The 27,183-nt window shown below is 40.7% G+C and overlaps 1 protein-coding gene, 2 long non-coding RNA genes and 1 other non-coding gene across 6 annotated transcripts in view; 3 read left to right on the top strand and 1 right to left on the bottom strand.

The window, feature by feature from the left end:
• Window positions 1-27,183, top strand: part of CLIC4 (chloride intracellular channel 4) — a 98,403-nt gene that overhangs the window by 10,982 nt on the left and 60,238 nt on the right.
• On the top strand, window positions 1,391-4,869 carry LOC144335234 (uncharacterized). The gene is made up of 2 exons (XR_013405902.1): window positions 1,391-1,652; window positions 4,667-4,869. It is a non-coding gene; the product is annotated as an uncharacterized LOC144335234 (long non-coding RNA).
• LOC144335233 (uncharacterized) lies at window positions 19,635-20,458 on the top strand. Its single transcript, XR_013405901.1, has 2 exons — window positions 19,635-20,087; window positions 20,279-20,458. It is a non-coding gene; the product is annotated as an uncharacterized LOC144335233 (long non-coding RNA).
• LOC114674938 (U6 spliceosomal RNA) lies at window positions 23,740-23,842 on the bottom strand. The gene has a single exon (XR_003726030.1). It is a non-coding gene; the product is annotated as a U6 spliceosomal RNA (small nuclear RNA).

Raw genomic sequence — 27,183 nt, 5'->3', positions numbered from 1 at the left:
CCGGAGGATCACTTGAGTCGAGAAGTTTGAGGCTGCAGTGACCTATGATTGTGCCACTGCACTCTGGCCTGGGTGACAGATGGAGATCCTGTCTCTTTAAAAAAAAAAAAAAAAAAAAGAAAAGAAAAGAACTATCCATATAATTAGCCTTATATGGTTTCTTTTTTTTTTTTCCTTTATTTAAAATAAAACCACAAAAACAAAATTAAAGAAAAAAAGGCAGGATAATGTATTAGTCTAATTTATGAAAGTGACAACTTAATGCAGATAAATAATACTGTATTTGGAAATTGTATCAAATGTAGACTAGGAGTATCTTAAATTTTTTTTTTTTTTTTTTTTTTTTTTTTTTTTTTTGAGACGGAGTCTCGCTCTGTCACCCAGGCTGGAGTGCAGTGGCCGGATCTCAGCTCACTGCAAGCTCCGCCTCCCGGGTTTACGCCATTCTCCGGCCTCAGCCTCCCGAGTAGCTGGGACTACAGGCGCCCGCCACCTCGCCCGGCTAGTTTTTTTTGTATTTCTTAATAGAGACGGGGTTTCACCGTGTTAGCCAGGATGGTCTCGATCTCCTGACCTCGTGATCCACCCGTCTCGGCCTCCCAAAGTGCTGGGATTACAGGCTTGAGCCACCGCGCCCGGCCGAGTATCTTAAATTTTAACATTATTATTCTTTTTTTTTTTTTTGAGATGGAGTTTTGCTCTTGTTGCCCAGACTGGAGTGCAGTGGTGTGATCTTGGCTCACCGCAACCTCTGCCTCCCAGTTTCAAGCGATTCTCCTGCCTCAGTCTCCTGAGTAGCTGGGACTATAGGCATGTGCCACCACACCCAGCTAATTTTTTATATTTTTTAGTAGAGACGGGATTTCACCATGTTGGCCAGGATGGTCTCGATCTCTTGACCTCGGGATCCGCCTGCCTTAGCCTCCTAAAGTGCTGGGATTATAGGTGTGAGCCACCGCACTCGGCTAACATTAATGTTTTGAATAAGTAACTATTAGAACTAGGGCCAGGAATGGACTTGAGTGCAACATGCATATATTTTGTACCTTTAAGCATCCTTTTGTAGGTGTCTTTGCTTTTCTTGAAGTTGAAATACAAGCTGTTTCTTGGAGCTGAAATAAGCTAGGAATATGACAGGTTTTCTTTTTCTTTTTTTGTAACAAAATTATTACTTCCAACTTACATGTGAATAACTCATTCTTATGAAAAGATTTAGTTCTTATTATAATAGAGTTGTAAAAATGTCAGTCACATGTAATAACTTAAGTATTGAATTTTACCACTGTGCAGCATAGCTATTTATTTGTGTATGTGGGAGAAGAAAATAGAGAATCTGAAGAAATATTGGCGAATACAAAACCAAATAATCAGATGAAAGCTGAGGTAATTAAGAACTTTTTTTTTTTTTTGAAATGGAGTCTCACTGTGTCGCCCAGGCTGGAGTGCAGTGGCGTGATCTTGGCTCACTGCAACCTCTGCCTCCCGGGTTCAAGCGATTCTCCTGCCTCAACCTGCTGGGTAGCTGGGGTTATAGACACCCACCACCATGCCTGGCTAGTTTTTTTTTTTTTTTTGAGACGGAGTTTCACTCTTGTTTCCCAGGCTAGAGTGCAATGGCTTGATCTCTGCTCACCGCAACCTCCACCTCCCAGGTTCAAGTGATTCTCGTGCCTCAGCCTCCCAAGTAGCTGAGATGACAGACATGCACCACCACACCCGGCTAATTTTGTATTTTTAGTAGAGATGGGGTTTTTCCATTTTGGTCAGGCTGGTCTTGAACTCCCGACCTCAGGTGATCCGCCCACCTCAGCCTCCCAAAGTGCTAGGATTACAGGCGTGAGTCACCGTGCCCGGCCTAGTTTTTGTATTTTTAGTAGAGATGGGGTTTCACCATGTTGGGCAGGCTGGTCTTGAACTCTTGACCTCAGGTGATCTGCCTGCCTTGGCCTCCCAAAGTGCTGGGATTACAGGCATGAGCCACTGCACTTGGCCTTAAGAACTTTTAAGGATTTGTAAATTCTCTGCATGTTTTCTTCTGCTAACAACCAGTTACTTTATTTTGGAAGTAGAGAACAGGTGGTGGATTATAAGACTGAATATTCATTAAAAACTAAAGGTGGGCCAGGCGTGGTGGCACACGCCTGTAACCCCAGCACTTTGAGAGGCTGGGGCAGGACGATCATTTGAGCCCAGGAGTTCGAGACCAGCCTGAGCAACACAGTGAGACAGTGAGGCCCTGTCTCTACAAAAAAACTAAAGGTGAACCAAACTAGATTATTGTGCTACCTAGGAAAATGGAAAAAGTGGTAGCTGTGAAAACAGACTAATCAGGAAAAAAAGAAGGTGATTAGACTTAAGAAATTAAATTTAAGCCTTGACCATAACAGCACCCAAGACTGAAATGAAATTTTTTCTTTTTCTTTCCTTCTTTTATCTTTTCTCTTCCTTCCTTCCTTCCTTTCCTTCATTTTCTTTCTTTTCTTTTCTTTTCTTTCTTTCTTTCTTTCTTTCTTTCTTTCTTTCTTTCTTTCTTTCTTTCTTTCTTTCTTTCTTTCTTTCTTTCTTTTCTTTCTTTCCTTTCTTTCCTTCCTTCCTTCCTTCCTTCCTTCCTTCCTTCCTTCCTTCCTTCCTTCCTTCCTTCCTTCCTTCCTTCCTTCTTTCCTTCCTTCCTTCCTTCTTTCCTTCTCTCTTTCTCTCTCTCTTTCTCTCTCTCTCTTTCTTTCTTTCTGGCACAGTCTTGCTCTGTGGCCCAGGCTGGTACAGTCACAGCTCACTGCAACCCCAATCTCCTGGGCTCAAGTGATCCTCTTGCCTCAGCCTTCCAAGTAGCTGGGACCACAGGCACGTGCCACTATGCCTGGCTGCTTTTTGTAGAAATGGGGTTTCTCACTGTTGCCCAGGCTGGTCTCAAACTCCAGGACTCAAGCAATTCTCCCGCCTCAGCCTCTCAAAGTGCTGGGATTATAGGCATGAGCCACTGTGCCCAGCCCTATTTAGCCTTTCTCTGTTTTAGTTTAAATATTGGTCCTAAGTTTGAAAAGGTAATGTCATTTCCTTTCTGCTTTCTAGTATATTCATTGTGTGTATTATGCTCTTTTTAAAAAAGCGTCTTTTTTCCAGTTATAAAAGCTATATGTATTTACTCTAGACAACTTAGAAAACAATAGAAAAGCATAAATAAAGTAAAAATTACTTATAACCCCTTGACTAGAAATAGTTGCTATTGTATGTCCTAGTCTTTTTTTTTTCTTCTTCTTCTTTCTCTCCGGCTAGAATGCAGTGGTGCAATCTCAGCTCACTGCAACCTCTGCCTCACGGGTTCGAGTGATTCTCCTGCCTCAGCCTCCCAAGTAGCTGGGATTACAGGCGCCTGCCACCACACCTGGATAATTTTTTTTTTTGAGGCAGAGTCTCACTCTGTCGCCCAGGCTGGAGTGCAGTGGTGCAATCTTGGCTCACTGCAACCTCCACCTCCTGCTTCAAGCGATTCTCTTGCCTCAGCCTCTCAAGTAGCTGGGATTAGAGACATGCACCACCATACCTGGCTTATTTTTGTATTTTTAGTAGAGACAGGGTTTTGCCATTGTTCGCCAGGCTGATCTTGAACTCCTGACATCTGGTGATCTGCCCACCTTGGTCTCCCAAAGTGCTGGGATTACAGGCATGAGCCACCGTGCCTGGCCCTTAGTCTTTTTTTATAAGCTTGCATGAATTATTTATTTATTTATTTTTATTTTTGCTTGCATGAATTATTAATGAGAATTTATATATAATATTTTAAGGCTGTTCATGACAGAATACTTGAATGAGTGAAGAATGAGGGCTGATCTGATATGTAATGTGTGTTGAATTAAGTAAGTTGGTTTAAAGAAAATTTATTTAGGTTTTATAAAAGAAACTCAGATTTTGCCTATATCTTCCTTAGAACATTTGATCTTTGGTGGAAGAAAGCATGTCATGAAAGTATGACATGAAATGTGCCATCACCTAGAATGGATATTGATTAAATGGTTTGAAGGTAGATCCTCCTCTTGTGCTCTTTAGGAGAAATCTATTCTAAAAATGAAAGTTATTTTTCAGTATTAATTTCTTCCTTCAATATCTATGTAGTAGGCAAGATATGTCCATTTTATAGTTCAAGTATAATAAGAAACCAGTCTTTGCCTAGGAACAGTTGAGCCACAGTATAGGGAATCATAATAGAAGCAAACATCAATTGAATACTTTCCATGTAGTAAGTGCTGGAGAGGTAAAGGAGTAAGAATGAGCCCCTTGTCTTCAAGGAGCTCTCAGTATAACCAAGTAGACAGTCAGATGGTGAGTAAATGAGCCATGGCCGATGGTGGTAGGTTCTTAGCACCTTTTTTTTCCTATACAATACAGTGACTTTTTTTTTGTCTCATGTACTTTTTTATTCTAGCTGAATTAAAAGCTTAAGAAATGATTTAAGTGGGAAATTAAATGAGATAATTGATTTAGAGATGAGTTAAATGTTTGTGTTGTATTCTAACAGTTTAAGGGTTGTTAGTATTACTGAATCTATTACACTGCTTATTATCAGTTGTTTAAAGAAACTTTTGATCAGGCATGGTGACGCAAAAACACGAAAATTAGCCGGGTGTGGTGGTGTGTGCCTGTATTCCCAGCTGCTTAGGGGCTGAGGCAGGAGGATCACCTGAACCTTGGGAGGTCGAGGCCACAGTGAGTAGTAATCCGTAATCATGTCACTGCACTCCAGCCTGGGCCACAGAGTGAGACGGTGTCTCAAAAAAAAAAAAAAAAAAACCAAACCAAAACAAACTTTTACCTTTTCCCTCAATAATTAGTTGCATGTTTTATCTGCTAATTTTGATCTATCTAAAATAAAAATGGATACTTCTTGCCTCAAATTTTAAGTAGGGGCCAGGTGCGGTGGCTCATGCCTGTAATCCCAGCACTTTGGGAGGCTGAGACTGGTGGATCACCTGAGAGCAGCCTGGCCAACATGGGGAAACCTTGTCTCTACTAAGACTACAAAAAATAAGCTGGGTGTGGTGGCGGGTGCCTGTAATCTCAGCTACTTAGAGTTGCATCTTAAGATGAGTAGCCTGACTCTGTGGCAAATGAATTGAAGGGAGGCAAGAGTGGCAATAAAGACAACTATCTGGAGGCCGTTGCAATCAAGAAAGGTGATGGTGGCTTGGATTAGGGAGGTGATGGAGAGAAGAGAATGGATTTGAGGTAGATTTTGGAAGTGGTGTCAATAGGAAGATGTTTAAGAAGGAGGTATGTGAGAGAGAAAAGTGTGAGAAATGACTTGGGTTTGTAATTAGAGTCACTGGTCAAGAGTTGCCATTCATGGAGAGGGAGGAGGAGCAGACAGAGTTCAAGTTTTGACTTGTTGAGTAAGATGGCTGAGATGTCTAGTGGAGATGTTGGTAGAAAGTTGGATATACAGATCTGTTCAGAAAGAAGCTGGGCAAGGTGGAGACATTTGGGACTTGATGACATATATATATGCCATAGTTGATGATATACATATATGTATATATGACATACACACACACATATAATATTTGGTATTTAAAGTGGTAGCTCACACCTATAATCCCAGCACCATGGAAGGCTGAGGTGGAAGAATTGCTTGAGGCCAGGAGTTTTTGACCAGTCTGGGCAACATAGCAAGACCCCATCCCTGCAAAAATAAGAATAAAAAATTAGCTGGGCATGATGTCACATGCCTATAGTCCTAGTTACTTCAGGAGGCTGAGGCAGGAATGATGACTTGAACCCAGGAGTTAGAGGCTACAGTGCCACTGCACTGCCGGATGATAGAGTGAGACTCTGTCTCTAAAGAAAAAAACAAGTGTATGAGATCATTCTGTGGATGAGTAAAGAGTAAGGAAATGCCTAGAAGCAAGTTCTGAGGAACTCTCAACACTTAGGGGTTGGGTAATGGAGGAGAAGCTAGACAAGGAGAACAAAGAGGAACTGTGGGAGAACAGTAGTGAGTGGTGAGAGGAAAACTACTCGAGTGAGGTAGGAGGAAGCTAGGAGAGGTTTGTAAGGAGGGAGTGACCAGTTGTGTCAAGCTGAGTGTTTGTTGGATTTAACACCCTGGAAGTTACCTGCATCCTTAGTAGTAGCAGCTTTGGTGGAGTAGTGGTGGTGGGGAAGTTATAATACAGCGGGTAGAAGAATGAAATAGGAAGTAAGAAACTGGAGTCGGTGTGTAAAGTCAACTCTAACAAGAAACTTGGCTATGTAGAAGAGAGGCTGATAGCTGTAAAAGGGGATATATATGAAGGGAAGGCTTTAAAAAGTGTGATCTGTAAGAGCTGGGTTGAATGCTGATCTATTAGAGGAAGAGGTGGAAAATTAAACAGAGACATGGTTTAATGGATGTCCTTCAAGGAATCTCCCAAATGGCCACCTATTCCACTAGGTCCCCCTCAGTGGTATGTATTGCTTCTTTGTATGAATTTTCATACAGCCTTCTCCCCTACTTCTTTACTTGAGGCCAAGTAAACTCTGTGAGGAAGAGATTTTGTTCTTCATCTTTGTATAGGCCAGACTGTCCAACACTATGTTTTTTGAAAAACCAGCTAAGACGGTTCCTCCGTTTCCTTACTCCCACACTCTGCAAGTGCAAAAACCATTTTGTTGCTCTCTACTAAAGAAAGAATTGGCCGGGCATGCTGGCTCACTCCTGTAATCCCAGCACTTTGGGAGGCTGTGGCGGGCAGATCACCTGAAGTCAGGAGTTCGAGACCAGCCTGACTAATATGGAGAAACCCCGTCTCTACTAAAAATACAAAAATTAGCCGGGCGTTGTGACGCATGCTTGTAGTCCCAGCTACTTGGGAGACTGAGGCAGGAGAATCGCCTGAACCTGGGAGTCGGAGGTTACAGTGAATTGAAATCGTGCCACTGCTCTCCAACCTGGGCAACAGAGCAAAACTCTGTCTCAAAAAAAAAAAAAAAAAAAAAAAAAGAAGTTCAAATCTATAGTCTGGCATTCAAGTCTATGGCTTTCATAGTCTAGCTCCAACTAATTGAACAAATTTATCTCCTACTTCTCCCGGGTCTCACAGTCCAGCTAAATCGAACTCTTTGTTTCTATGTGAGCTATCTTGTTTCCCTGAAGCAACCTTTCCCATCTCTTCCATTCCCAATTGTTTAAACTCTCTATAATCCTGTAAATCTCCATTTAAATGTGTCTCCCTTTGTTAATCTTTCAAGATTCATATTTCATGCCTCTTATGTGACTCTTCTGTTACCTATTTTGTTGATAGTTTTGCATGTATGTCTTATCTTTGCTATAATAAACTAAGCTCCAGGAGGACAGATTCCTTGTCTTACTCATCTTTGCATCCACCACAATATTTAGTAGATTGTCTGCCTCATAATAGGCATTCAGTAAATCTTATTGAATGAGTAAATACCTTAAGTATAGTTGATAGACCTTAACCTACTGCTAGTAAATTATAGTTGGCTAAAAATATTATTTATAAGTGCTGTGCTTTGGAAAAAGATCATCTGCTTAGCAGCACTATTTGGTGGGTAGTTGGTGGAAAGCAAAGCATGGACTGGTTGAAATTGCCGGCTATAGCATTCCACCAAATTTGGTTATGTCACTAAACACAGATGATTTGGTATAGATTTGGAGGGGAAAGTGTTACCTTATTAGTTGTTAAGTCAGTATTTGTCAGAAGCCTTCCACTCACTTTTTCTGGTGTGACGGTACTTCGTTTGAAAAGATTCCAGTTCATAGTGGTAGAACCTTTTACTCTAGACTTTTAAGTATGGGGCAGTACGGCTTACATTATATAAGCTTTTTTTTTTTTCTTTTTTTTTCCCCTGGAGACGGAGTCTTGCTTTGTTGACCAGGCTGGAGTGCAGTGGCACCTTCTTGGCTCACTGCAACCTCCTCCTCCCAGGTTCAAGCAGTTCTGTCTCAGCCTCCCAAGTAGCTGAAATTGTAATTCCAGCATGTGACATGACGCCTGCCTAGTTTTTGTCTTTTTCTTTTTTCTTTTTTTAACTAGAGATGGGGTTTCACCATGTTGGCCAGGCTGGTCCTGAACTCCTGACCTCAGGTGATCCGCCCACCTCAGTCTCCCAAAGTGCTGGGATTGCAGGTGTAAGCCATAGCACCCAGCTGTTAGAATATCTTCTAAGTCAAAAGCTGTGTATTAAGAATTTTCTCCTGAAGCATGTACACAGTTAGGCTTTGCAAGAGAAACTCTCCATAAGATAAACATATTGTGTATTTTTTCTCTAAAGCTGGAACTAACAGTGGTCTTCCCCATAAATAAAATGAAGTTCAAGCCTGAATAACATCTGCCCTTAAACATTTAATTTGATGTATTAAAAATTTTTTCAGCCAGGTGTAGTGGCTCACACTTGTAATCCTAGCACTTTGGGAGGCGAGGCAGGTGGATTGCTTGAGCCCAGGAGTTCGAGACCAGCCTGGACAACATGGAGAAACCCTGTCTCCATAAAAAATGCAAAAATTAGCTGTGTATTGAGGCACACACCTATGGTTCCAGCTACTTGGGAGGCTGAGGTGGGAGGATTGCTTGAGCCTGGGAGGCAAAGGTTGCAGTGAGCCAAGATGGCGCTACTGTACTCCACCCTGGGCAACAGGGCAAGACCCTATCTCAAGGGGAAAAAAAAAATTCATACTCTGGTATCTTCTGGCATTTCACAGATTTTGTATTGTTGCTTTCTTCTTTTATTACTGGCAGATATCCCTTTAAATGTGGTGGTAAGAAGGCTCTCATTCTAGGACATCTGGATTTCTGCCAAAATTGAATTTTTTTGTCTTTTATTAAAAATAATCTCTCAAGCAAATTTGAGACTCACCACTAAAACCTTAAATTCCTTTTTATTTACTTTGTGTTTTAACTGTCTCTCACTGCAGGTTTTTGTTGTTGTTGTTGTTTGTTTTTTGGTAAATAGAGAGACTACAAATTTTAAAAATCTTTCATTAAACATGTCTTTACTAAGTGCCTACTAGGAACTGCTGTAAGCTCTGGGAAGCAAGAAAATGTACCCTCAGGTGTCAGTAATGAATGAGCTATAAGGAAGGCGCACTATACACCATTATCTTAGATGGGATAATATTTTCCGCTGGAGTTATTGTAACTCACTGGGAGGCCTTTTCACTTCTAGGAAGACCTGGTTTTCCTATATTTAGAATAGATATTGTTCCCATTGACTTTGTTTTCTGTTGGATTTCTTAAATGCGTGGAAAAGTATTTCATATTTAATTGAACTAATATATACACTTATGGAGTGCTTTCTATGTGCCAGGCACTGTGTTAACTACATTACATCTATTAAATATTAACTCATTTGATTGTTACTCAATAAAATGTTTGCTGAAGGAATATATAGAAGCTTTTATTTTTTCCGTGCACAGCCTTGATTTCAGAGGAGGTTGGGAGGAAAAGAAGAAATAAAAGATCACATAATTGGGAAAAAGCAAATGCCTAGCAAGAAGCCAGAGAAATAGGCCGAGAGGGTGATGCAAATGACTGGGCTCAGTTCATATTTTAGATTGAAATAAACAGATTTACTTGTTTTTCCTTGCAAAGTAAAAAAGATTTAAGGGAGAGTCTGCAACTCTGTTTTGACCCTGAGAATGTGGCTTGATAGCCATTATGATTAAGAGTGTTGGGAGCAGCTATTGTCCTGATGACTCAGCAGGAACCCCTGTGTTAGATTATACCGTTGCCTCAGTATTGCATGTAACAAGTTCTTAATATATTTTGACATATTTGAGATCATAGATCCCAAAATCAGAGCCAGGGATGATTGTTGACTTGAAGTGTCATTTGTATTTTTCTTTCCTTCTTTTTCTTTTTTCTTTTTTTTTTTTTTTTTGAGACGGAGTCTCGCTCTGTCACCTAGGCTGGAGTGCAGTGACGCCATCTTGGCTCACTGCAGCCTCCACCTTCTGAGTTCAAGCAGTTCTCCTGCCTCAGCCTCCCAAGTAGCTGGGATTACAGGTGCCCACCATCATGCCCAGCTGATTTTTTAATGTATATATATAATTTTTTTTAACTGAGTTAACCATGTAATGTCAACAGACTCCAGACCCTGTAGCAGCTTAGAGTAGCTTGTCAGTCCCAGCCCATCCCTGTGTTCCTCACCTGCCCTTTCTCCCTGGCATGGGCACAGGTTTTCCTGTAGTTCTCATCAGGAAGAGAGGGCAGGGGAGCAGGTAGGCAGGGTCAAGAGAAGCAACCCAAGATGGATGAGAATTTGCTTCACTGCCAGAAGTTTGCAGTCATTTCTGTTTTGCTGCATTTTGTTAGCACTGTTCTTACTTCCTTTACTAATATACTCTTTTTCAAACCTTCCATTTCAGTTTTCCCTCCTTCTTCTTCTTGGTCTCAGTAGTACGAGACTGGGCAGAAGTGACCTCATCAGTCTGGGTCCTTTGGGTGTAGTCTTTCATCCACAAAAAAGATGCAGGGACTCCAAGGACAGAGATCCAAAGTTGCAGGATCGGGGGAAAAAGAGGTGGGGAGGAAGGAAGGAGAGGAGGCAAAAAAGTACCAGAGTCAGGGAGGATGTTTTAAGCTAGTATTGGGTAAAATGAAAGGCAAGGAGTCAGACACAGACACCATGGCCTGGAAAAGCTGTCATTCTCTAATCTAAAAGCTGTATCAAAACCGTTTTCATGTGTAAAGGCAGGGAAAATCTGAAGATATATTCCAAGTCAGCTCATAAAATGACACAATAGAAGTAAACTGTGTAGTAGGCCATGGACAGGATGCTAGAAAGACTTCACAGATGTTTCAGGTGTAGATCTTCTATCAGAGAGTCAGTAAATATTCCAGTGCAAGCTGGAATCTGGACCTATATGGTATCCAAGCAAGCAATTGCCTCTGTCACATCAGGATTCACAATGAAATTAGGCAGAGTCAAAGGAAACAGGCCACGACCTCCCCGCCAGGGAGATCTGCGGCTCCAGTCTCCCCGCCTGCCCACTTCCCTGTCCCCATTTCCCCTGCCAGTAGCTCGCCGAAAGCGTTCCCAGGCTGGTGGTTTCCTCCTTCCAGCCCAACGCGGGCTTTCGACTCAATTCAGCCCTCCAGACAGAGGCGGGTGGCCACAAGCCTGGGGCCCCCGGCCGGCAACCGAATTGGTGGGCGCGGCGTTGGCCCGGGCCGGTCCCGCCACTGAGGAGCCAGAGCTCCTCGGGGAGGGCGACCCCGCCAGCCCCGGTAAGCCGCCCCAACCGGAGCTGCCTGGCCACCGAGCCTACCTGCCGCACCTGGGCAGCGGCCCGGTCTGGGTCCCAGCCGCTGGCCACCTGCGCGGGCAGGCGGGAAGGAACAAAGGCGCTCCCAATATTTGTCTTTAATTTAAAACAATTTTTTTTTTCTTTTGAGATGGAGTCTTGCTGTGTTGCCAGGATGGAGTGCACGGGTGCGATCTTGGCTCACTGAAGCCTCCACCTCCCGGGTTCAAGCTATTCTCCTGCCTCAGCTTCCCGAGTAGTTGGGACTATAGGCGCGCCACCACACCCAGCTAATTTTTGTATTTTTAGTGGAGACAGGGTTACACCATGTTGGCCAGGATGATCTCGATCTCTTGACCTTCTGTTCCACCCGCGTCGGCCTCCCAAAGTGCTGGGATTACAGGTGTGACCCACCACGCCCAGCCTATATTTTTAATAGAGACAGGGTTTCACCATGTTGGCCAGGCTGGTTTTGAAATCCTGACCTCAAATGATCCGCCTGTCTCGGCCTCCCAGAGTGCTAGGATTATAGGCATGAGCCATTGCGCCTTTTTTTCTTTTTTTTAGAGACGAGGTCTTGCTATGTTGCGCAGACTGGTTTTTTCTTTTTCTTTTTCTTTTTTTTGAAATGGAGTCTCACTGTGTCACCCAGGCTGGAGTGCAGTGGCACAATCTCAGCTCACTGCAACCTCTGTCTCCTGGGCTCGTGATTCTCGTGCCTCAGCTTCCCTAGTAGCTGGGACTACAGACATGGGCCACTGCAACTGGCTAATTTTTTTGTATTTTCAGTAGAGACAGAGTTTCGCTATGTTGTCCAGGCTGGTCTAGAACTCCTGGTGTCAAGTGATCCACCCACCTTGCCCTCCCAAAGTGCTGGATTATAGGTGTGAGCCACCACGCCCAGCCAGTATTTCTATCTAGGTGCTGAAGTAGTTTCTTTTGGAGTTGAAGATCATTAGAATTAATACTTCAAGTAGGCAATTGAGTCATCATAATGGAAGACTGGATCTTTAGTGTTAATGCTGTTACAGTATGCAATGTCCAATCTTTTGGCTTCCCTGGGCCACATTGGAAGAAGAATTGTCTTGGGCCACAGAAAAAAATACACTAACAATAGCTGATGAGCAAAAAAAAAAAAAAAAAAAAAAAAAAAGCAAAAAGACTTTATAATGTTTTAAGAAAGTTTATGGATTTGTGTTGGGCTTCATTCAATGTTGTCCTGGGCCACATGTGGCCCACGGACCTCAGGTTGGACAAGCTTGATGTAGTGGCTAAGAGTGTGGACTCCCAAGCCATGTGGCCTGTGTTTGAATCCTAGTTCTACCCTTCGCTAGTTGCCTTGGTGTCCCCACTGGGATAATCTTCTTGGGCTTTTGTAAAGATTCTAATAGTTAATATAAGAAAAGCCCTTAGAGTCTGACTCATAGTAAGCCTTGTTTGCTTACTATTTTGCCTTTAGGAATGCAGAATTAAGACCATGTTGGCTTGGCCTATGGTTAGTTTATATATTCCAATATACCGTATATGGTTTCAACCTCCTGGATTAGAAGCATCTGCCAGACTGCTGCTACAACTAGGTGGGAACTTTTCATTCTTTATCAAAAGAGCAGGGTTAGTACAAAAAAAGTTCAAGGTTAAGCTTGAATTTGCTCCTGAATTAACTTTAGTGAACCCTGATCCTGTTGACACTTACTAGGTAACTAAAGGACAGTCAGATTGGACTCTGCTATCTTAGTCCATTGGCCTCAGCAGCTCTTTCTGGACTTGTAGCTAAAGCTGAGAGTCCATTACTAGTGAGAATGTTTCTCTTTTTTTCTCTCTCTCTTTTTTTTTTAATGTGAAAGCATAAAAGAAGAGGAATAATGTATGACATAGGATCTTATTGGTTCCTCTTAATTAAATTTTTTAAAATTAAAATTATATATTATTTTAATTAAAAAATTTTTAATTAAATTTAATTTAAAAAACTATATATATATAGTTTTTTTGTGGCATGGAGTTGTGCTCTGTTGCCCAGGCTGGAGTGCAGTGGCATGATCTTGGCTAACTGCAACCTCTGCCTCCCGGGTTCAAGCAATTCTCCTGCCTCAGCTCCTGAGTAGCTGGGGTTACAGGCATGCGCCACCATGCTCGGCTAATTTTTGTATTTTTAGTAGAGACGGGGTTTCTCCATGTTGGTCATCCTGGTCTCAAACTCCCGACATGAGGTGATCCACCCTCCTTGGCCTCCCAAAGTGTTGGGATTACAGGCATGAGCCACTGTGCCCAGCCAAAATTTATTTTTTTAAGATATGGAGATCTTGCCATGTTGCCCAGGCTGGTCCCAAAGTCCTAAGCTCACGTAATCCCCTTGCAGTGGCCTCCCAAAGTAAAAGTACTTTTGAATTATGGATTTTGGCTTCCTGTGCTACCACATTTCACTATTTATTGATTGTTATGGTATTTATCTTTACAATTGAACAGGTCATATATTAACTAGCCTTTAATGCTTTCTTTAAAGGAAATGTAGATGTGCTCATATTTTTAACACATCTAGAGAGGAAGAGATTAAGCTCTTTTTATTTAATTTGTCTGAAAGAAGTTGAGATAGTGTAGATCTACAGGTTTTATATTTAGTAATTTTTAAGGAGTAAAAATGAAGTCTCCTAATTTTTCTAGACTCTAAGATTATTGTTGTTTTTAGAATTTTTCACCTTATACCACAATGGGATAATAAAGCTTAAAACATTAGCACGTCAGCTGGGCGCGGTGGCTCACGCCTGTAATCCCAGCACTTTGGGAGACTGAGGCAGGTGGTCAGGAGTTTGAGACCAGCCTGGCCAAGATGGTGAAACCCCGTCTCTACTGATAATACAAAAATTAGCAGGCATGGTGGCATGTGCCTGTAGTCCCAGCTACTCGGGAGGCTAAAGCAGAAGAATCACTTGAACCAGGGAGGCGGAGGTTGCAGTGAGCCGAGATCGTGCCACTGCACTCCAGCCTGGGCGACAGAGTGAGACTCCATCTCAAAAAAAAAAAAAAAGACTTTAGCATGTCTGTAATTCGTAGATATAATCTCTACAAATGATAATTAAAGCAAAAATAGCTGGGCATGGTGGTACATGCCTGTGGTCTCAGCTACTGGGGGGCTGAAGCAGGAGGATTGCCTGAGCCTGGAAGATTGAGGCTGTACTGAGCCACTGTGATTGCACCACTCCACTCCAGCCTGGGTGGCAGAGTGAGACCCTGTGTCAAAACAAAAGAAAACAAACAAAAAAATATAATGTAAGAATCATGAAGTGACCTTAAAATCTTCATTTTATAATAATATTATAACTTTTCTGAAGCTACTTAATTTATCACTATACAGAATAAACAGATACATAATAAATGATCAATAAGTTTTTGTTTCCCTATTAAAGCCAGAATAATGGTCATGAGATAATAGATAGCATTGGGTGCTTACTATAGGGCCAGGCACAGTGTGCCAGCCTTTTATGTGTGTTAGCTAATTTAATCCTCATATAAACTTTGAAATAGGTGCTATCAGTACTGTTTAGCACATGAGAATTAGAGAGAGCATTGTTTGAGTATGGTTGCAGGGCCAGTAAATAGCAGTACTGGGATTTGTACTAACGTCTTTAGGATTTCAGAACTTGAATCAAGAACTTTATGTTCTTTTTCTCTATTTATTTGAAACTTGAATGTTTTCCGAACAGAGTTTCTTATGTTCTGTTTTCAGTCACCCTGAAAAAAAAGTTCAGAGTATATTTTAGGATATTTCTAAAACATACTAACAACTAGTGAGCCTAGATGGTTCATTAGATGAGTTTGGTTGCTTTCAGTTCTCTTGGTAAAATTTGAAAGGAAACTAAAATTTCCATTACCTCACCTCTTTGCATTTTGGGGGCCTGGTTAATTAGTATTTTATAAAGTACTTTAGAGGGTTTATTTATAAACTCGTTAAGGAACCTGACTCGAATGTCATTTTTAAAAAGTTTTTATTATTATTTTTTTTTTGGGAGAGGGTTTCACCGTTGCCCAGGATGGAGTGCAGTGGTGCCATCACAGGTTACTGCCACCTTGACCTCCTGGACTCAAGTGATCCATCTCCTTTAGGCCCCTGAGTAGTAGCTAGGACTTTCAGTGCCACCATGCCCAGCTAATTTTTTTAAAATTAATTTTTTGTGGAGATGAGGTCTCACTGTGTCACCTAAGATGGTCTTGAACTCCTGGGCTCAAGTTATCCTCCCACTTTGGCCTCCCATTACAGGCATGAGCCACTGTGCTTGGCCTCACATATTTTGATTTTAGGATTGTTTTCCAATTGAGAAATGTCTAAATGATTCAAGTTTAATAAAAATCATATACTAATTTGTTGATTATTTTTCTGAGTGCTTTTCTTTCTGCCCCCTCCCTTTCTCCCCTCCTCCCCCTTCAGAGGAGTCTATACTTTGCATTGTTGATAGGAAAAAAAAAAAAAAAGGCAAGGAAGTTTCTTTTTGTGGAGAGAGGAAATGGCTGTTGGTTCAAGACTTTATCCATATTAGGTATAAACTAAATATAGACGTGTAATCCAGGAGTGAAGTCACATCTATAAAGTTTCTTAAGCAAAGCTAATGAGATCAGCCAGTGCTTTCGGATCTGTTTTTTCCCTCCTTACTTTTGGCTCACTTACCAAACTGATTCGTCCTATAGTCTGCCTGCCTTTGCCTCTTTAAAAGAAGAATAAAAAAATTATAAGGAATCTTTCTGTAAAACAAGCACACAAATTTTTAAAAAGTGGCTTTGTATATGAAGCATAGCTACTTATGCCTCCCTTTGAGAGGAGGTTATAAATAAATTAGCTTCTTTAATTTCTTGACCTTGTCATTTTCCTCACACCAATTCTTCTTTTTTTGTTTTTTGAGTTGGTTTTATCCTTGAGATTTTGTCACATATTTTTACTGTGAGGCTGGACTCATCTTTGTAAATTGTAAGAAACATCTGTTTTACTTAGTATTTTCTTGGTTTATTCCATTTTTAACCATTAAAGCAGATCTCAGTGTGGCTAAATGGTAATAGGATTTCTTCTGATTGGCTGGTTAGAGAGATTGTAGTAGAATGGAATGATGGAGTAAATTTGTTTCTGGTCACAGCACATGTCCTTCTCAAATAAGGACTTTGAAAAGTCCCTTAAAGCATTCTTACAATAATTGTTTCCAACTCCTGTGCTCCTCCTTAGAGCCCTTTGCAAGCATGCCTAAACACTCAAGCCCTTACGAACTGCTATGCTTCTGAAGAGAAGAACTGTATACACACATCTATGGTGTATCTTACTATAAATACTTTGGAATACAACTAATTCTGTAAAAAGTTTAGCTTAACATATTTCGGGATTTTAGGGGTCAGTTCATAAACCTAAATGTTCTCCAAGCCTAAGTTGAAATCTGTTCTGAATCCTTCTCTGACCTTGTCGTTCCGTTAGCAGAACTACTCTTGCCTACTGTTTGGGGCAGTTAGTGCATTTTCGTATTCTGCCACTCATCTGAATCACCTTTGATTACATTTTTGTTCCAGGTTAGAATGTAAATTCCAGGAGATCAGGGATAAGGGATTATTTTCTTTTTTCTTCTTTTTATATTTTAAATTAAAAAATTATGTTCTTCCAAAGACAAAGGGACTATTTTCTTCATCTTTTGTATCTACCCCCTACCACAAACCATTATGTATAGGAGATAATTCATTAATTCAGTAAGCATTTATTAGTGTTTTTGGGCAAATTGGTATGCATAGTATTGGAATATAAGCATGTAAGAGAGAATATATTAAGTATTTTCTGTTATTGTGTTCTATATTACCTCATAGTAAAATACCAGAGATAAAAATACTATTCAGTTATTGAACTTGAGACATGTAATTTGGGTTTTGTAACTAGCTGCTCACTATATAGCTATTGGTCTAAACTTAACAGATTGGTTTAGAGAACTAGAATATTAAAATTATGTAACTGGAAGGCCAGGATCAAGTCCTATGTGTATCCTAATTGATCTGCTATCTCATCTGTAAAGTGGGTGTGTTTCTTGGAGGTGACGTTCAGTCTAGTTTGTATTATTTTATATACCAAGGTAGCCTTAGGCTTGGCTTAAGCTTAGGCTTACGCAGAAAGTTGAGACCCGAGATTCCAACATCAGATCCAGAGAATTAAATTCTCATAATTAGAAGCAATCTATTAGATAACAAATAAAAATAGGGCCAATACAAATTCTTCATGATAATGGAGGCAGTTTGCCAAAGAAAGAAAACATATTTCAGGAGTGAATTCTTTGACCAGAAAGAATATGTTTTATTTCCCAAATTAACTCCTGAAAGAAAGTTTAAGGAAAGATTTTGTTTGTTGTGTCTAAAATAAAGCAGACACAGAACTGTTCTTCTTCTTGTTTTTTCTTAAAGCCAGTCAAATTTATAGAATTTTCCTTCTTCGTATTTGAGGAACCTGTGCATTGAAATCGGAAGTAAAATATTTAAGTAAGAAACATCCTGCTCTGTTATACTATTCAGATATTTGAAGTTTTAGGCCAGCCAAGAAGATAGACAAGAATTCTGAATGTTAACTTTCACAGCTGAAATACAGTGTTGAATATATAATTTTTTACAAAAACTGATTTCGTAATACATACATATAGAGAGATGGAGTCTTGCTCTTTCGCCCAGGCTATAGTGCAGTGGCACAGTCTCGGCTCACTGCAGCCTCCGCCTCCCGGATTCAAGTGATTCTCCTGCTTCAGCCTCCCGAGTAGCTGGGATTACAGGCCCACGCCAACGCATCTGGCTAATTTTTTGTATTATTAGTAGAGACAGAGTTTCACCATCTTGGCCAGGCTGGTTGCAAACCCCTGACCTCGTGATCCACCTGACCTTGGCCTCCCAAAGTGCTGGGATTATAGGTGTGAGCCACAGTGTCTGGCTGATTTTGTAATATATTTTAATGAACATTTAAAAATACATAGTCCAAAATTAAAACATCTGAGGAAGATTCATTAATTTACTCATGTTTATTGAGAGCTAATTTATAGTGTTAATGAAATATTCTATAGCATTTTCATGATTGCAGTTTTTCATTATTTATTGTCATCTTCATTAATCCGTTGTTCTTAGTCATTTAGAGGTCTGAAATTTGGCTATTAAGCAGTATTGTGATATATATCCTTACAGCCAATTTTCTGTGCATGTCAAGTAATTCTGTTTTAAAATAGTCCCCCATATATCTCATTTACTCTCTGAATTCTTTATTTTCCTTTTGTTTACTTAAACTGTAATTTTTTTTTTCATACTTCACCTGGAATGTAATCTAGTAAAAAGAAAAACTTTCTGCAGAACTTAGGTTTTTTACAAAGGGAAAAATTGGATTTTTGACTCTACTACTGAACTCTTGGTGGAATGTGTAACTAAAATTGGTCTGAGAACTTGATGAACAGAAATAGCTCTCACCCACTAAATTAAGCACAGATGGGGAAGAAGAGTATTAATTTCTTGAACATTTCATTGTTTTCTTGTACTGTTGGGATTCTTTCTGAATCTAGTCTATACTACAGTATAATGTGTATTTTAAAACTGCCCTTAAGGAAAGTGGGTTGCTGCATTTTGACTTGCAGAAGAATTTCACCCATTCCCCAACACACTTGTCTTTAGTTGATAAACAAAGGAAGACCCTGGCAGTTAGTGAATTTATCTTCAGTTAGCAGATATTTTTTTAAAATGAGAGCTAGACAATGAAAAAATTTGAGATGCATCTTTTTTTTTTTTTTTTTGACCGGGCCTCACTTTGTCATCCAGGCTAGAGTGCTGTGGTGAGATCATAGCTCACTACATCCTTGACCTCCTGGGCTCAAGGGATCCTCCAGCCTAAGCCTTCTGAGTAGCTAGGACTGAAGGTGTATATTACCACATCTGGCTAATTTTTTTTGTTTTTCGTAGAAATGGGGTCTCACTATGTTGTCTAGGCTGGTCTCAAAACTCCCACCTTGGCTTCCCAAAGTGTTGGGATTACAGGTGTGAGCCATTTCACCCAGCCAGAGATGGACTTTTTTTGATATAACCAAAGTGAGAATAACTAATTATAAAGGAGCATGTTTCTTTTTTATTTTTATTTTTTTAATTTTAATTTTAATTTTTTTTGTGGAAATGGAGTCTCGCTCTGTGGCCCAGGCTGGAGTGCAGTGGTGTGATATCGGCTCACTGCAACCTCTGCCTCTCGGGTTCAAGCAATTCTCCTGCCTCAGCCTCCCAAGTAACTGGCACTACAGGCGCACACTGCCATACCTGGCTAATTTCTTTTGTATTTTTAGTAGAGACGGGATTTCACTGTGTTGCCCAGGCTGGTCTCAAACTCCTGAGCTCAGGCAATCCACCTGCCTCGGCCTCCCAAAGTGCTGGGATTACAGGCGTGAGCCACTGCGCCCAGCTAAGTAACTTCTTTTTTAAATAAAGTAATCATGGCTTAATATAATAAACACAAATTAGTGTTCCGTGTTTCTGAAATTAAGTCATTTAATGCCAAACTTTCACATTCTAAATAGTTTTATCTGAAAATGCCTTTACTTCTCTTCCATTCTTTAAAGATAGTTTTGCTGGAAATAGAATTTTGAGTTGATTTTTATTGTTGTTGTTATTCTTTCAGCATTTTTTTTTTTTTTTTGGAGACAGAGTCTTGCTCTGTTGCCCAGGCTGGAGTGCAGTGGTGTGATCTCGGCTCACTGCAACCTCCGCCTCCTGGGTTCAAGCGATTCTCCTGCTTCAGCCTCCTGAGTAGCTGGGACTACAGGTGCACACTACTACGCCTGGCTAATTTTTTGTATTTTAGTAGAGACAGGGTTTCACCGTTGTTGCCCAGGCTAGTCTTGAACTCCTGAGCTCAGGCAATCCGCCTGCCTTGGCCTCCCAAAGTGCTAGGATTACAGGCGAGAGCTACCTTGCCCGGCCATTCTTTCAGCATTTAAAAAAGTGTTCTTGACTGGGCATAGTGGCTCATGCCTGTAATCTCAGCACTTTGGGAGGCTGAAGTGGGAGATCACTTGAGCCCAGGAGTTGGAGACCCTCTTGGGCAACCTAGTGAGACCTATCTCTACAAAAAATAGAAAAAATAGCTGGACATAGTGGCAAGTGCCTGTCGTCCCAGCTACTTGGGAGGCTGAGGTGGGAGGATGGATTGATCCCTGGAGATCGAGGCTGCAGTGAGAGCTGCACTCCAGCTTAGGCGACAGAAGGAGACCCTGTGTGAAAAACAAAACAAAACAAAACAAAAAAACGGCCCGAGGGCGGTAGCTCATGCCTATAATCACAGCACTTTGAGAGGCCAAGGTGGGTGGATCACCTGAGGTCAGGAATTCAAGACCAGCCTGGCCAGCACAGTGAAACCCTGACTCTATTAAAAATACAAAAATTAACTGGGCATAGTGGCGCCTGCCTGTAACCCCAGCTACTGGGGCCGCTGAGGCGGAAGAATCTCTTGAACCCGGGAGGCAGAGGTTGCAGTGAGCCGAGATCATGCCACTGTACTCCAGCCTGGGTGGAGCAGGACTCCATCTCAAAAAAAAAAAAAAAAAGTCGTTCCATGTTTTCTGGTCTCCATTACTCCAAATGAGTAGTCAACAGTCATTCAAATTATTATTCCCTTGTATGCCGTGTGTTGTTTTTTTCTAGCTACTGTGAAGATTTTCTTTCTTTTTTTTTTTTTGCTTTTTGTTATTTCAATTATGATATACTTAGGTGTGGCGTTATTTATATTGAATCTCCTTGATGTTCGTGAAACTTGAATCTGTAAATTCGTCTTTATGTGGGAAAATTTTGGCCGTTATTTCTTGAAATATTTGTTTTCTTCGTTATCTCCTTCTGGAACTCTAAAATATAAACGTTTTAATATTTTCCTGTAGGTCTTTGAGGCTTTTTTTTTCCTGTTCTTCAAATTGAATAATTTCTTGGTTCTGTCTTCATGTTCACAGACCCTTTTCTTTCCCCTCCCTCCCTGCCTCCATCCCTCCCTCCCTCTCTCTCTCTTTCTTCGTTTCTTTCTTTTCTTTATTCTACTGTTAAGCCAATCTAGTAATTTGAAAAAATAATTCAGATATTGTAGTTTTTAGTTCTAGAATTTACGTTTTTGTGTGTGATTTCTTTCCCTACTGAGATTTCCTATCTTCCTTTATTATGAGCATATTTTTCTTTTGGTCTTTGAACATAGTTACCATAACTGCTTTAAAATCCTTGACTGCAAACTGTAGAATCTGGGTCATCTTAGGGTAGTCTTCTTGTTTCCTTTTTTTTTTTTTTTCTTGAGAATGGGTCAGGTTTTTCCGTTTCTTCTTATGGGGAGTAATTTTGGATTGTATTTTGAATATTACAAATGATAAATGATAATTTATATATATAAATTTTGTTATGCCACTCTTCAGAGCATTGATTTTCTTTTCTAAAGCAGCCGATTGATTAACTTAGCTGAATTCAAGCTGCAAAACTGTCCCCCCATAGTAGGTGGCAGTTTATATTTCAGTTCAGTTCTCTTAGCTGGCCTACGTGGACCCTACTCTGTGCGTGTGTGTGTTTCACGGATCAGCTAGAGATTTAGACAGATTTATGCAGATTTTAGGGCCCCCCCTTGCTGGTTCTCCGTCTCTGTCTCTCTTTTTTTATTTTCTTTCCAATGGTGATGGTTGCTCTAGACTGTTTTTTGGTTTTTAAAGTCAGCAGGACTGTGAATTTTCCATTGGGGTTTTAGCTGCCCTGCATGGTGCAAGGCTAAAAGATACAAACTGGGGAAACTTGTCCAGTGCGGTTCCCTTCCTCCAGCTGCCAACTGCCTTCCAATATTTGCCTGCTTCTGTCACTGTCCAGTGCCTTCAGGTGGTTGTTTTTGTCTGGAAGTTATAGCTGTTATGACAGGCAGAGTTGATTCTATAGGAGGAACTGCCTGGTTTTACTAGAGGCCTCAAATTTATTTTTTTAAAAACAGAATCCAATAGAATAGTTTTAGATTTATAGAAAAATTGCAAAAATAATACTGAGTTCTGAAATTTATTTTAAATGAAAATATTTCTAAAATATATTAATGCTTCCTTCACTTTTGAAAATGCTGGGTTTGGCCAGACGAGGTGGCTCACGCCTGTAATCCCAGCACTTTGGGAGGCTGAGGCAGGCGGATCACGAGGTCAGGAGATCGAGACCATCCTGGCTAACACGGTGAAACCTTGTCCCTACTAAAAATACAAAAAAATTAGCCAGGCGTGGTGGTGGGCGCCTGTAGTCCCAGCTCCTCAGGAGGCTGAGGCAGGAGAATCACTTGAACCCAGGAGGCGGAGGTTGCAGTGAGCCAAGATCATGCCATTGCACTCCAGCCTGACGGACAAGAGCAAAACTCCGTATCAAAAAACCCCGAAAATGCTGGGTTTAACTGCCAATTAATGTCAACATTCTGAATATAAGTTCAGTAATGCTGCAATGGCCTCGGGAGCCATTGAGGCATGTAAGACTATTTTTGCCTTTCTGTTAAATGGCCTCAGCTATTGTGCTTTTCGAACCTAAATCTCCTTTGTGTATGTGCATGTGTGGATGGGTGCGTATGTGCACGTGTGTGTGTATTTTGTATTTCTTCCTTTGCCACCTTAGCTCTGTTGATATAGCCCATTTCCTTTAATTTTCTTTTTCTTTTCTTTTTTTTTTTTGAGACGGAGTCTCACTGTGTCGCCCAGGCTGGAGTGCAGTGGCGCGATCTCTGCGCGCTGCAAGCTCCGTCCCCTGGGTTCATGCCATTCTCCTGCCTCAGCCTCCTGAGTAGTAGCTGAGGCCCAGCCCATTAATTTTCTATTGTAATTTGTTGTGGCTCAGTACACCAGATAAACCATTAAAATTTGTTTGAAATAAGAATAAATAGTTTCAGGCCAGGCATGGTGGCTCACGCCTGTAATCCTAGCACTTTGGGAGGCCAAGGCGGGCGGATCACGAGGTCAGCAGTTCAAGACCAGCCTGACCAACATGGTGAAACCCAGTTTCTACTAAAAATACAGAAATTAGTCGGGCGTGGTGGCATGTGCCTGTAATCCCAGCTACTCAGGAGGCTGAGGCAGGAGAATCGCTTGAACCTGGGAGGCAGATGTTGCAGTGAGGTGAGATCACGCCACTGCACTCCAGCCTGGGTGACAGAGTGAAAAAAGAAAAAAAATAAATAAATAGTTTGTGAGAGCTTGAATGTTGAGTTAATGAGTCAGGTACATCATCCTTAGAACCTGGTCTTGATGACGTTGGTGCCCACAGAGGCCTTTTCTTTAGACGGGTGCTGTCAATACAATAGTCATTACCTATACGTGGCTATTGAGTGTTTGAAGTATGTCTAGTTTGAGTTGAGATGTACTATAATTATGAAATATGCACTAGATTTTAAAGATGTAGTACAAAGAAAATGTAATAACTTTTTATATTGATTATGTGTTGAAATGAATTTAGATATATTGGGTTAAATAAAAATATTTAATCACACTTGTTTCTTTTACTTTAAAAAAAATGTGGAATGCTTCACAAATTTGTGCATCATTCTTGTACAGGGGCCATGCTAATCTATTTTGAATTGACCCAATTTTAGTATTTATGCTCTCAAAGCAAGTACTCTTTTTACGTCTTTAATATGGCTGCTAGAAAATTTAAAACATTTGTGGCCTACATTCTATGGGTCGTAGCTCAGGTCATTTATCTTACTTGATAGTAATGTCTATGAGTGAGATGGTGGTTGTTCTGTAAGAATCTTGAGATCAAGCAGGTGAGATTCTAGCATCTCCTTCTTTGCTTTGGTGCAAGAAACTATCATAGTGGTTGTAGATAGTATGGACCTTGGAGTTTAAACCTCAGTTTTGACACTCCTCAGTTGTATGACCTATGACAAATTACTGAGCTTCTCTGAACCTCAGTTTCCTCATCTGAAACTCATATGAAACATGAGGAAAACAACCCTTATTTCATATGGTTATTGTGAAATACATAAAACTAGTTTTATATAGTGCATGTCAACTGCAAAATACACTACTCAATAAATAGTAGCTTTTAACTTGTTTCCAGAACGTTTTGGTGACATTTTGATTTATTGTAGTTGATACTTATAGGGAATACAATCAAGGTAGATCCAGACTAGGAAAAAAGGACTGTAGCTTTGATCATTTTTCTTTCTTTCTTTCTTTCATTTGTTGTCATTCAGGTTTTTTCCCCCACTAGAGAATATGTCTTTGATGAAGAATTTGTAAGAAAAAGGATGACCCCTCTGTAAAAAGAAGAGATGTTGCCTCCAGACAGTCAATATTTTAAATTATATGGTTTATTAGTTATTCTGAAGAGATAATAGACTTTGTTCCTCTTTGATGAGTGAATGTGAACAAGCAGAACTCGTTTTCGTCATGGATCTATTGTGCCTAGATGGAAAGTCTGGTCATTGTACATCTGACAGTTTGTTTTAAAAAGTGGTTCTGGCTGAGATATTTCAGATTTGATTTTCCTACAGATTAAAGCCTTTGTTTCCATCTTCAGCATATACTTCAAGCAAGTAACAAAAGTACTCAAAAGGAACTCAAGTGACATTAATTCCCTTTGTTATTTCATCTAGTAGTTTTTGAATGACTACTTTGCATTTAGCATTTATTCAAAAGAAGTTCTATTATATTTAAGCAGTTTAACATTTTGGCACTGATTAGAGACAGTAATAAGATTATCATGTAAAAACATTAAAAAATAATTTTCTTAAATCTACAAAGAATAGAAAAGAAAAACATGCTTGTTATAAAAAGACAAATAGGACACAAGTATATAAAATTAATACCCCCAGGCTGGGCATGGTAGCTCATGCCTGTACTCCCAGCACTTTGGGAGGGCAAAGTGGGCAGATCGCTTGAGCCCAGGGGTTCGAGACCAGCCTGGGCAACATGGTGAAACTCTGTTTCTACAAAAAAATACAAAAATTAGCCAGGCATGGTGGTATGTGCCTGTAGTCCCAGCTACTTGGGAGGCTGAGGTGGGAGAATTGCTTGAACCCAGGAGGTCAAGGCTGCAGTGAGCTGTGATTGCGCCACTGTAGTCCAGCCTGGGCGGCTGAGCAAGAGTTTGTCTCAAAAAATAAAAATAATCTCCTGTCCCTACCTCTCCCCAGATCTGTCCTGAGGTAAACAATGTTAATTTTGATTTATAGCCCTCCATACCCGGGAAGTATTTTCAAGATATAAATGCCAGGGTTATAGATCTGTGGTATCTCTTAAAGGGATTTATTTCCCTTTCCATCCTCCAGCAAAGTATAGGCCTACCCTTACTCCCATCTTGAGGTTTCCTTGACCCAGTTGCTCAAAGCAGATAGGTAGGAGTTACTTGATTTCTTTCTTTCTCCCGCTTTCCACATCCAAACCATCCACACGTCTTTAGGATTATGCTATCCCAATTCAATTTAATCCATACTTTTCCTTTCACGTCCATTGCTTTTACCTAATCCAGAGCACATTTCACCACAACTACCACAAGAGGCCACCCAGCTTCAATTCTTTATCAGTTTGATGCCTCTGACCTGTTTTCCATATGGCAGAGTGTTATTTATTGTCTTAAATGGAAATCAGATTTTGCCCTTATATACCCTCACCCATCAAAACCCTTCAGTGGTATCCTGTTACCCTGTTCTGGTGTTCCTTAACCCCTTTCCCCTCCCACCAGTGGAAGCTCCATGAAGTCAGGAATATGTTCTCTGGCACATATTGTTTTACTGAGCACTTAACCACATGCTGGGCAATATTTTAAGAGCCTTTCATCTATTAACTCATTTATATTCATGATAACTCTGTGAAGCAGGTATTCTTCCAATCATTATACGTATAAAGCAACTGAGGCCCAGAGAGGTTTAAGTAACTTACCCAATATCACACTCATGCTTAAGTAGAAGAATCAATATATCAAACCAGGCACTCTGCCTTCAGTCCTTGCTGTTAAACGTTGTATTAAATGCTTTTTTTCTACATAGTAGGTACTTGGTAAACATTTGTTAAGTTCATGAATAAATTGTTCCCTCTTTGCATAAAATTCAAACACTTTAATTTGGTCTAGAAAATCTTTCATGATCTGGCCCCTGCCAACACCACTTTCTCATATACTTACGGCAGTCTTGTCACACTGGCTCTTTGCATGGCTGTTTCCTTCTCATTCTTTATGTCTAAGAGGTCTTCCATGGTCATCTTATCTAAAGTAGGTGCTTCTTGTCCTCTCTCTCAGTACTTTGTTTCCCTTTAGGCAAATCATGATTAATTGTTAAATACATGGTATAGGCTTGCTATTCCCTGGGAATTTGTAAGAGATGCAGAATCTTGGTTGTCACCCCAGATTTACTGAATCAGAATCTGCATTTTTGCAAGATCTCCTAATAAGTTGTGTTGACATCAGAGTTTGAGAAGCTGGGATAGAAATTGAAAGGGCAGCTGGGCGCAGTGACTCATGCCTGTAATCCCAGCGCTTTGGGAGGCAGAGGCGGGTGGATCACCTGAGGTCAAGAGTTTGAGAACAACCTGACCAACATGGAGAAGCCCCGTCTCTACTAAAAATACAAAATTAGCTGGGCATGGTGGCGCATGCCTGTAATCCCAGCTACTCGGGAGGCTAAGGCAGGAGAATCACTTGAACCTGGGAGGCGGAGGTTGTAGTGAGCTGAGATCGCACCATTGCACTCCAGCCTGGGCAATAAGAGTGAAACTCCATCTCAAAAAAAAAAAAAAAAAAAAAAAAAGAGAAATGGAAAGGACAGGTAACTGAATTCTTTTTTTTTTTTTTTTGAGACAGAGTCTCACCTGTCACCCAGGCTGGAGTCCAGTGGCACAGTCTCGGCTCACTGCAACCGCCGTCTCCCTGGTTCAAGCGATTATCCTGACTCAGCCTCCCGAGTAGCTGGGACTACAGGCCCATGCCACTATGCCCGGCAAATTTTTGTATTT

The sequence above is a fragment of the Macaca mulatta genome, chromosome 1 (genome assembly GCF_049350105.2).
Source record: "Macaca mulatta isolate MMU2019108-1 chromosome 1, T2T-MMU8v2.0, whole genome shotgun sequence".
Lineage (NCBI taxonomy): Eukaryota > Metazoa > Chordata > Mammalia > Primates > Cercopithecidae > Macaca > Macaca mulatta.
This window is presented reverse-complemented; position numbering and strand designations above follow the sequence as displayed.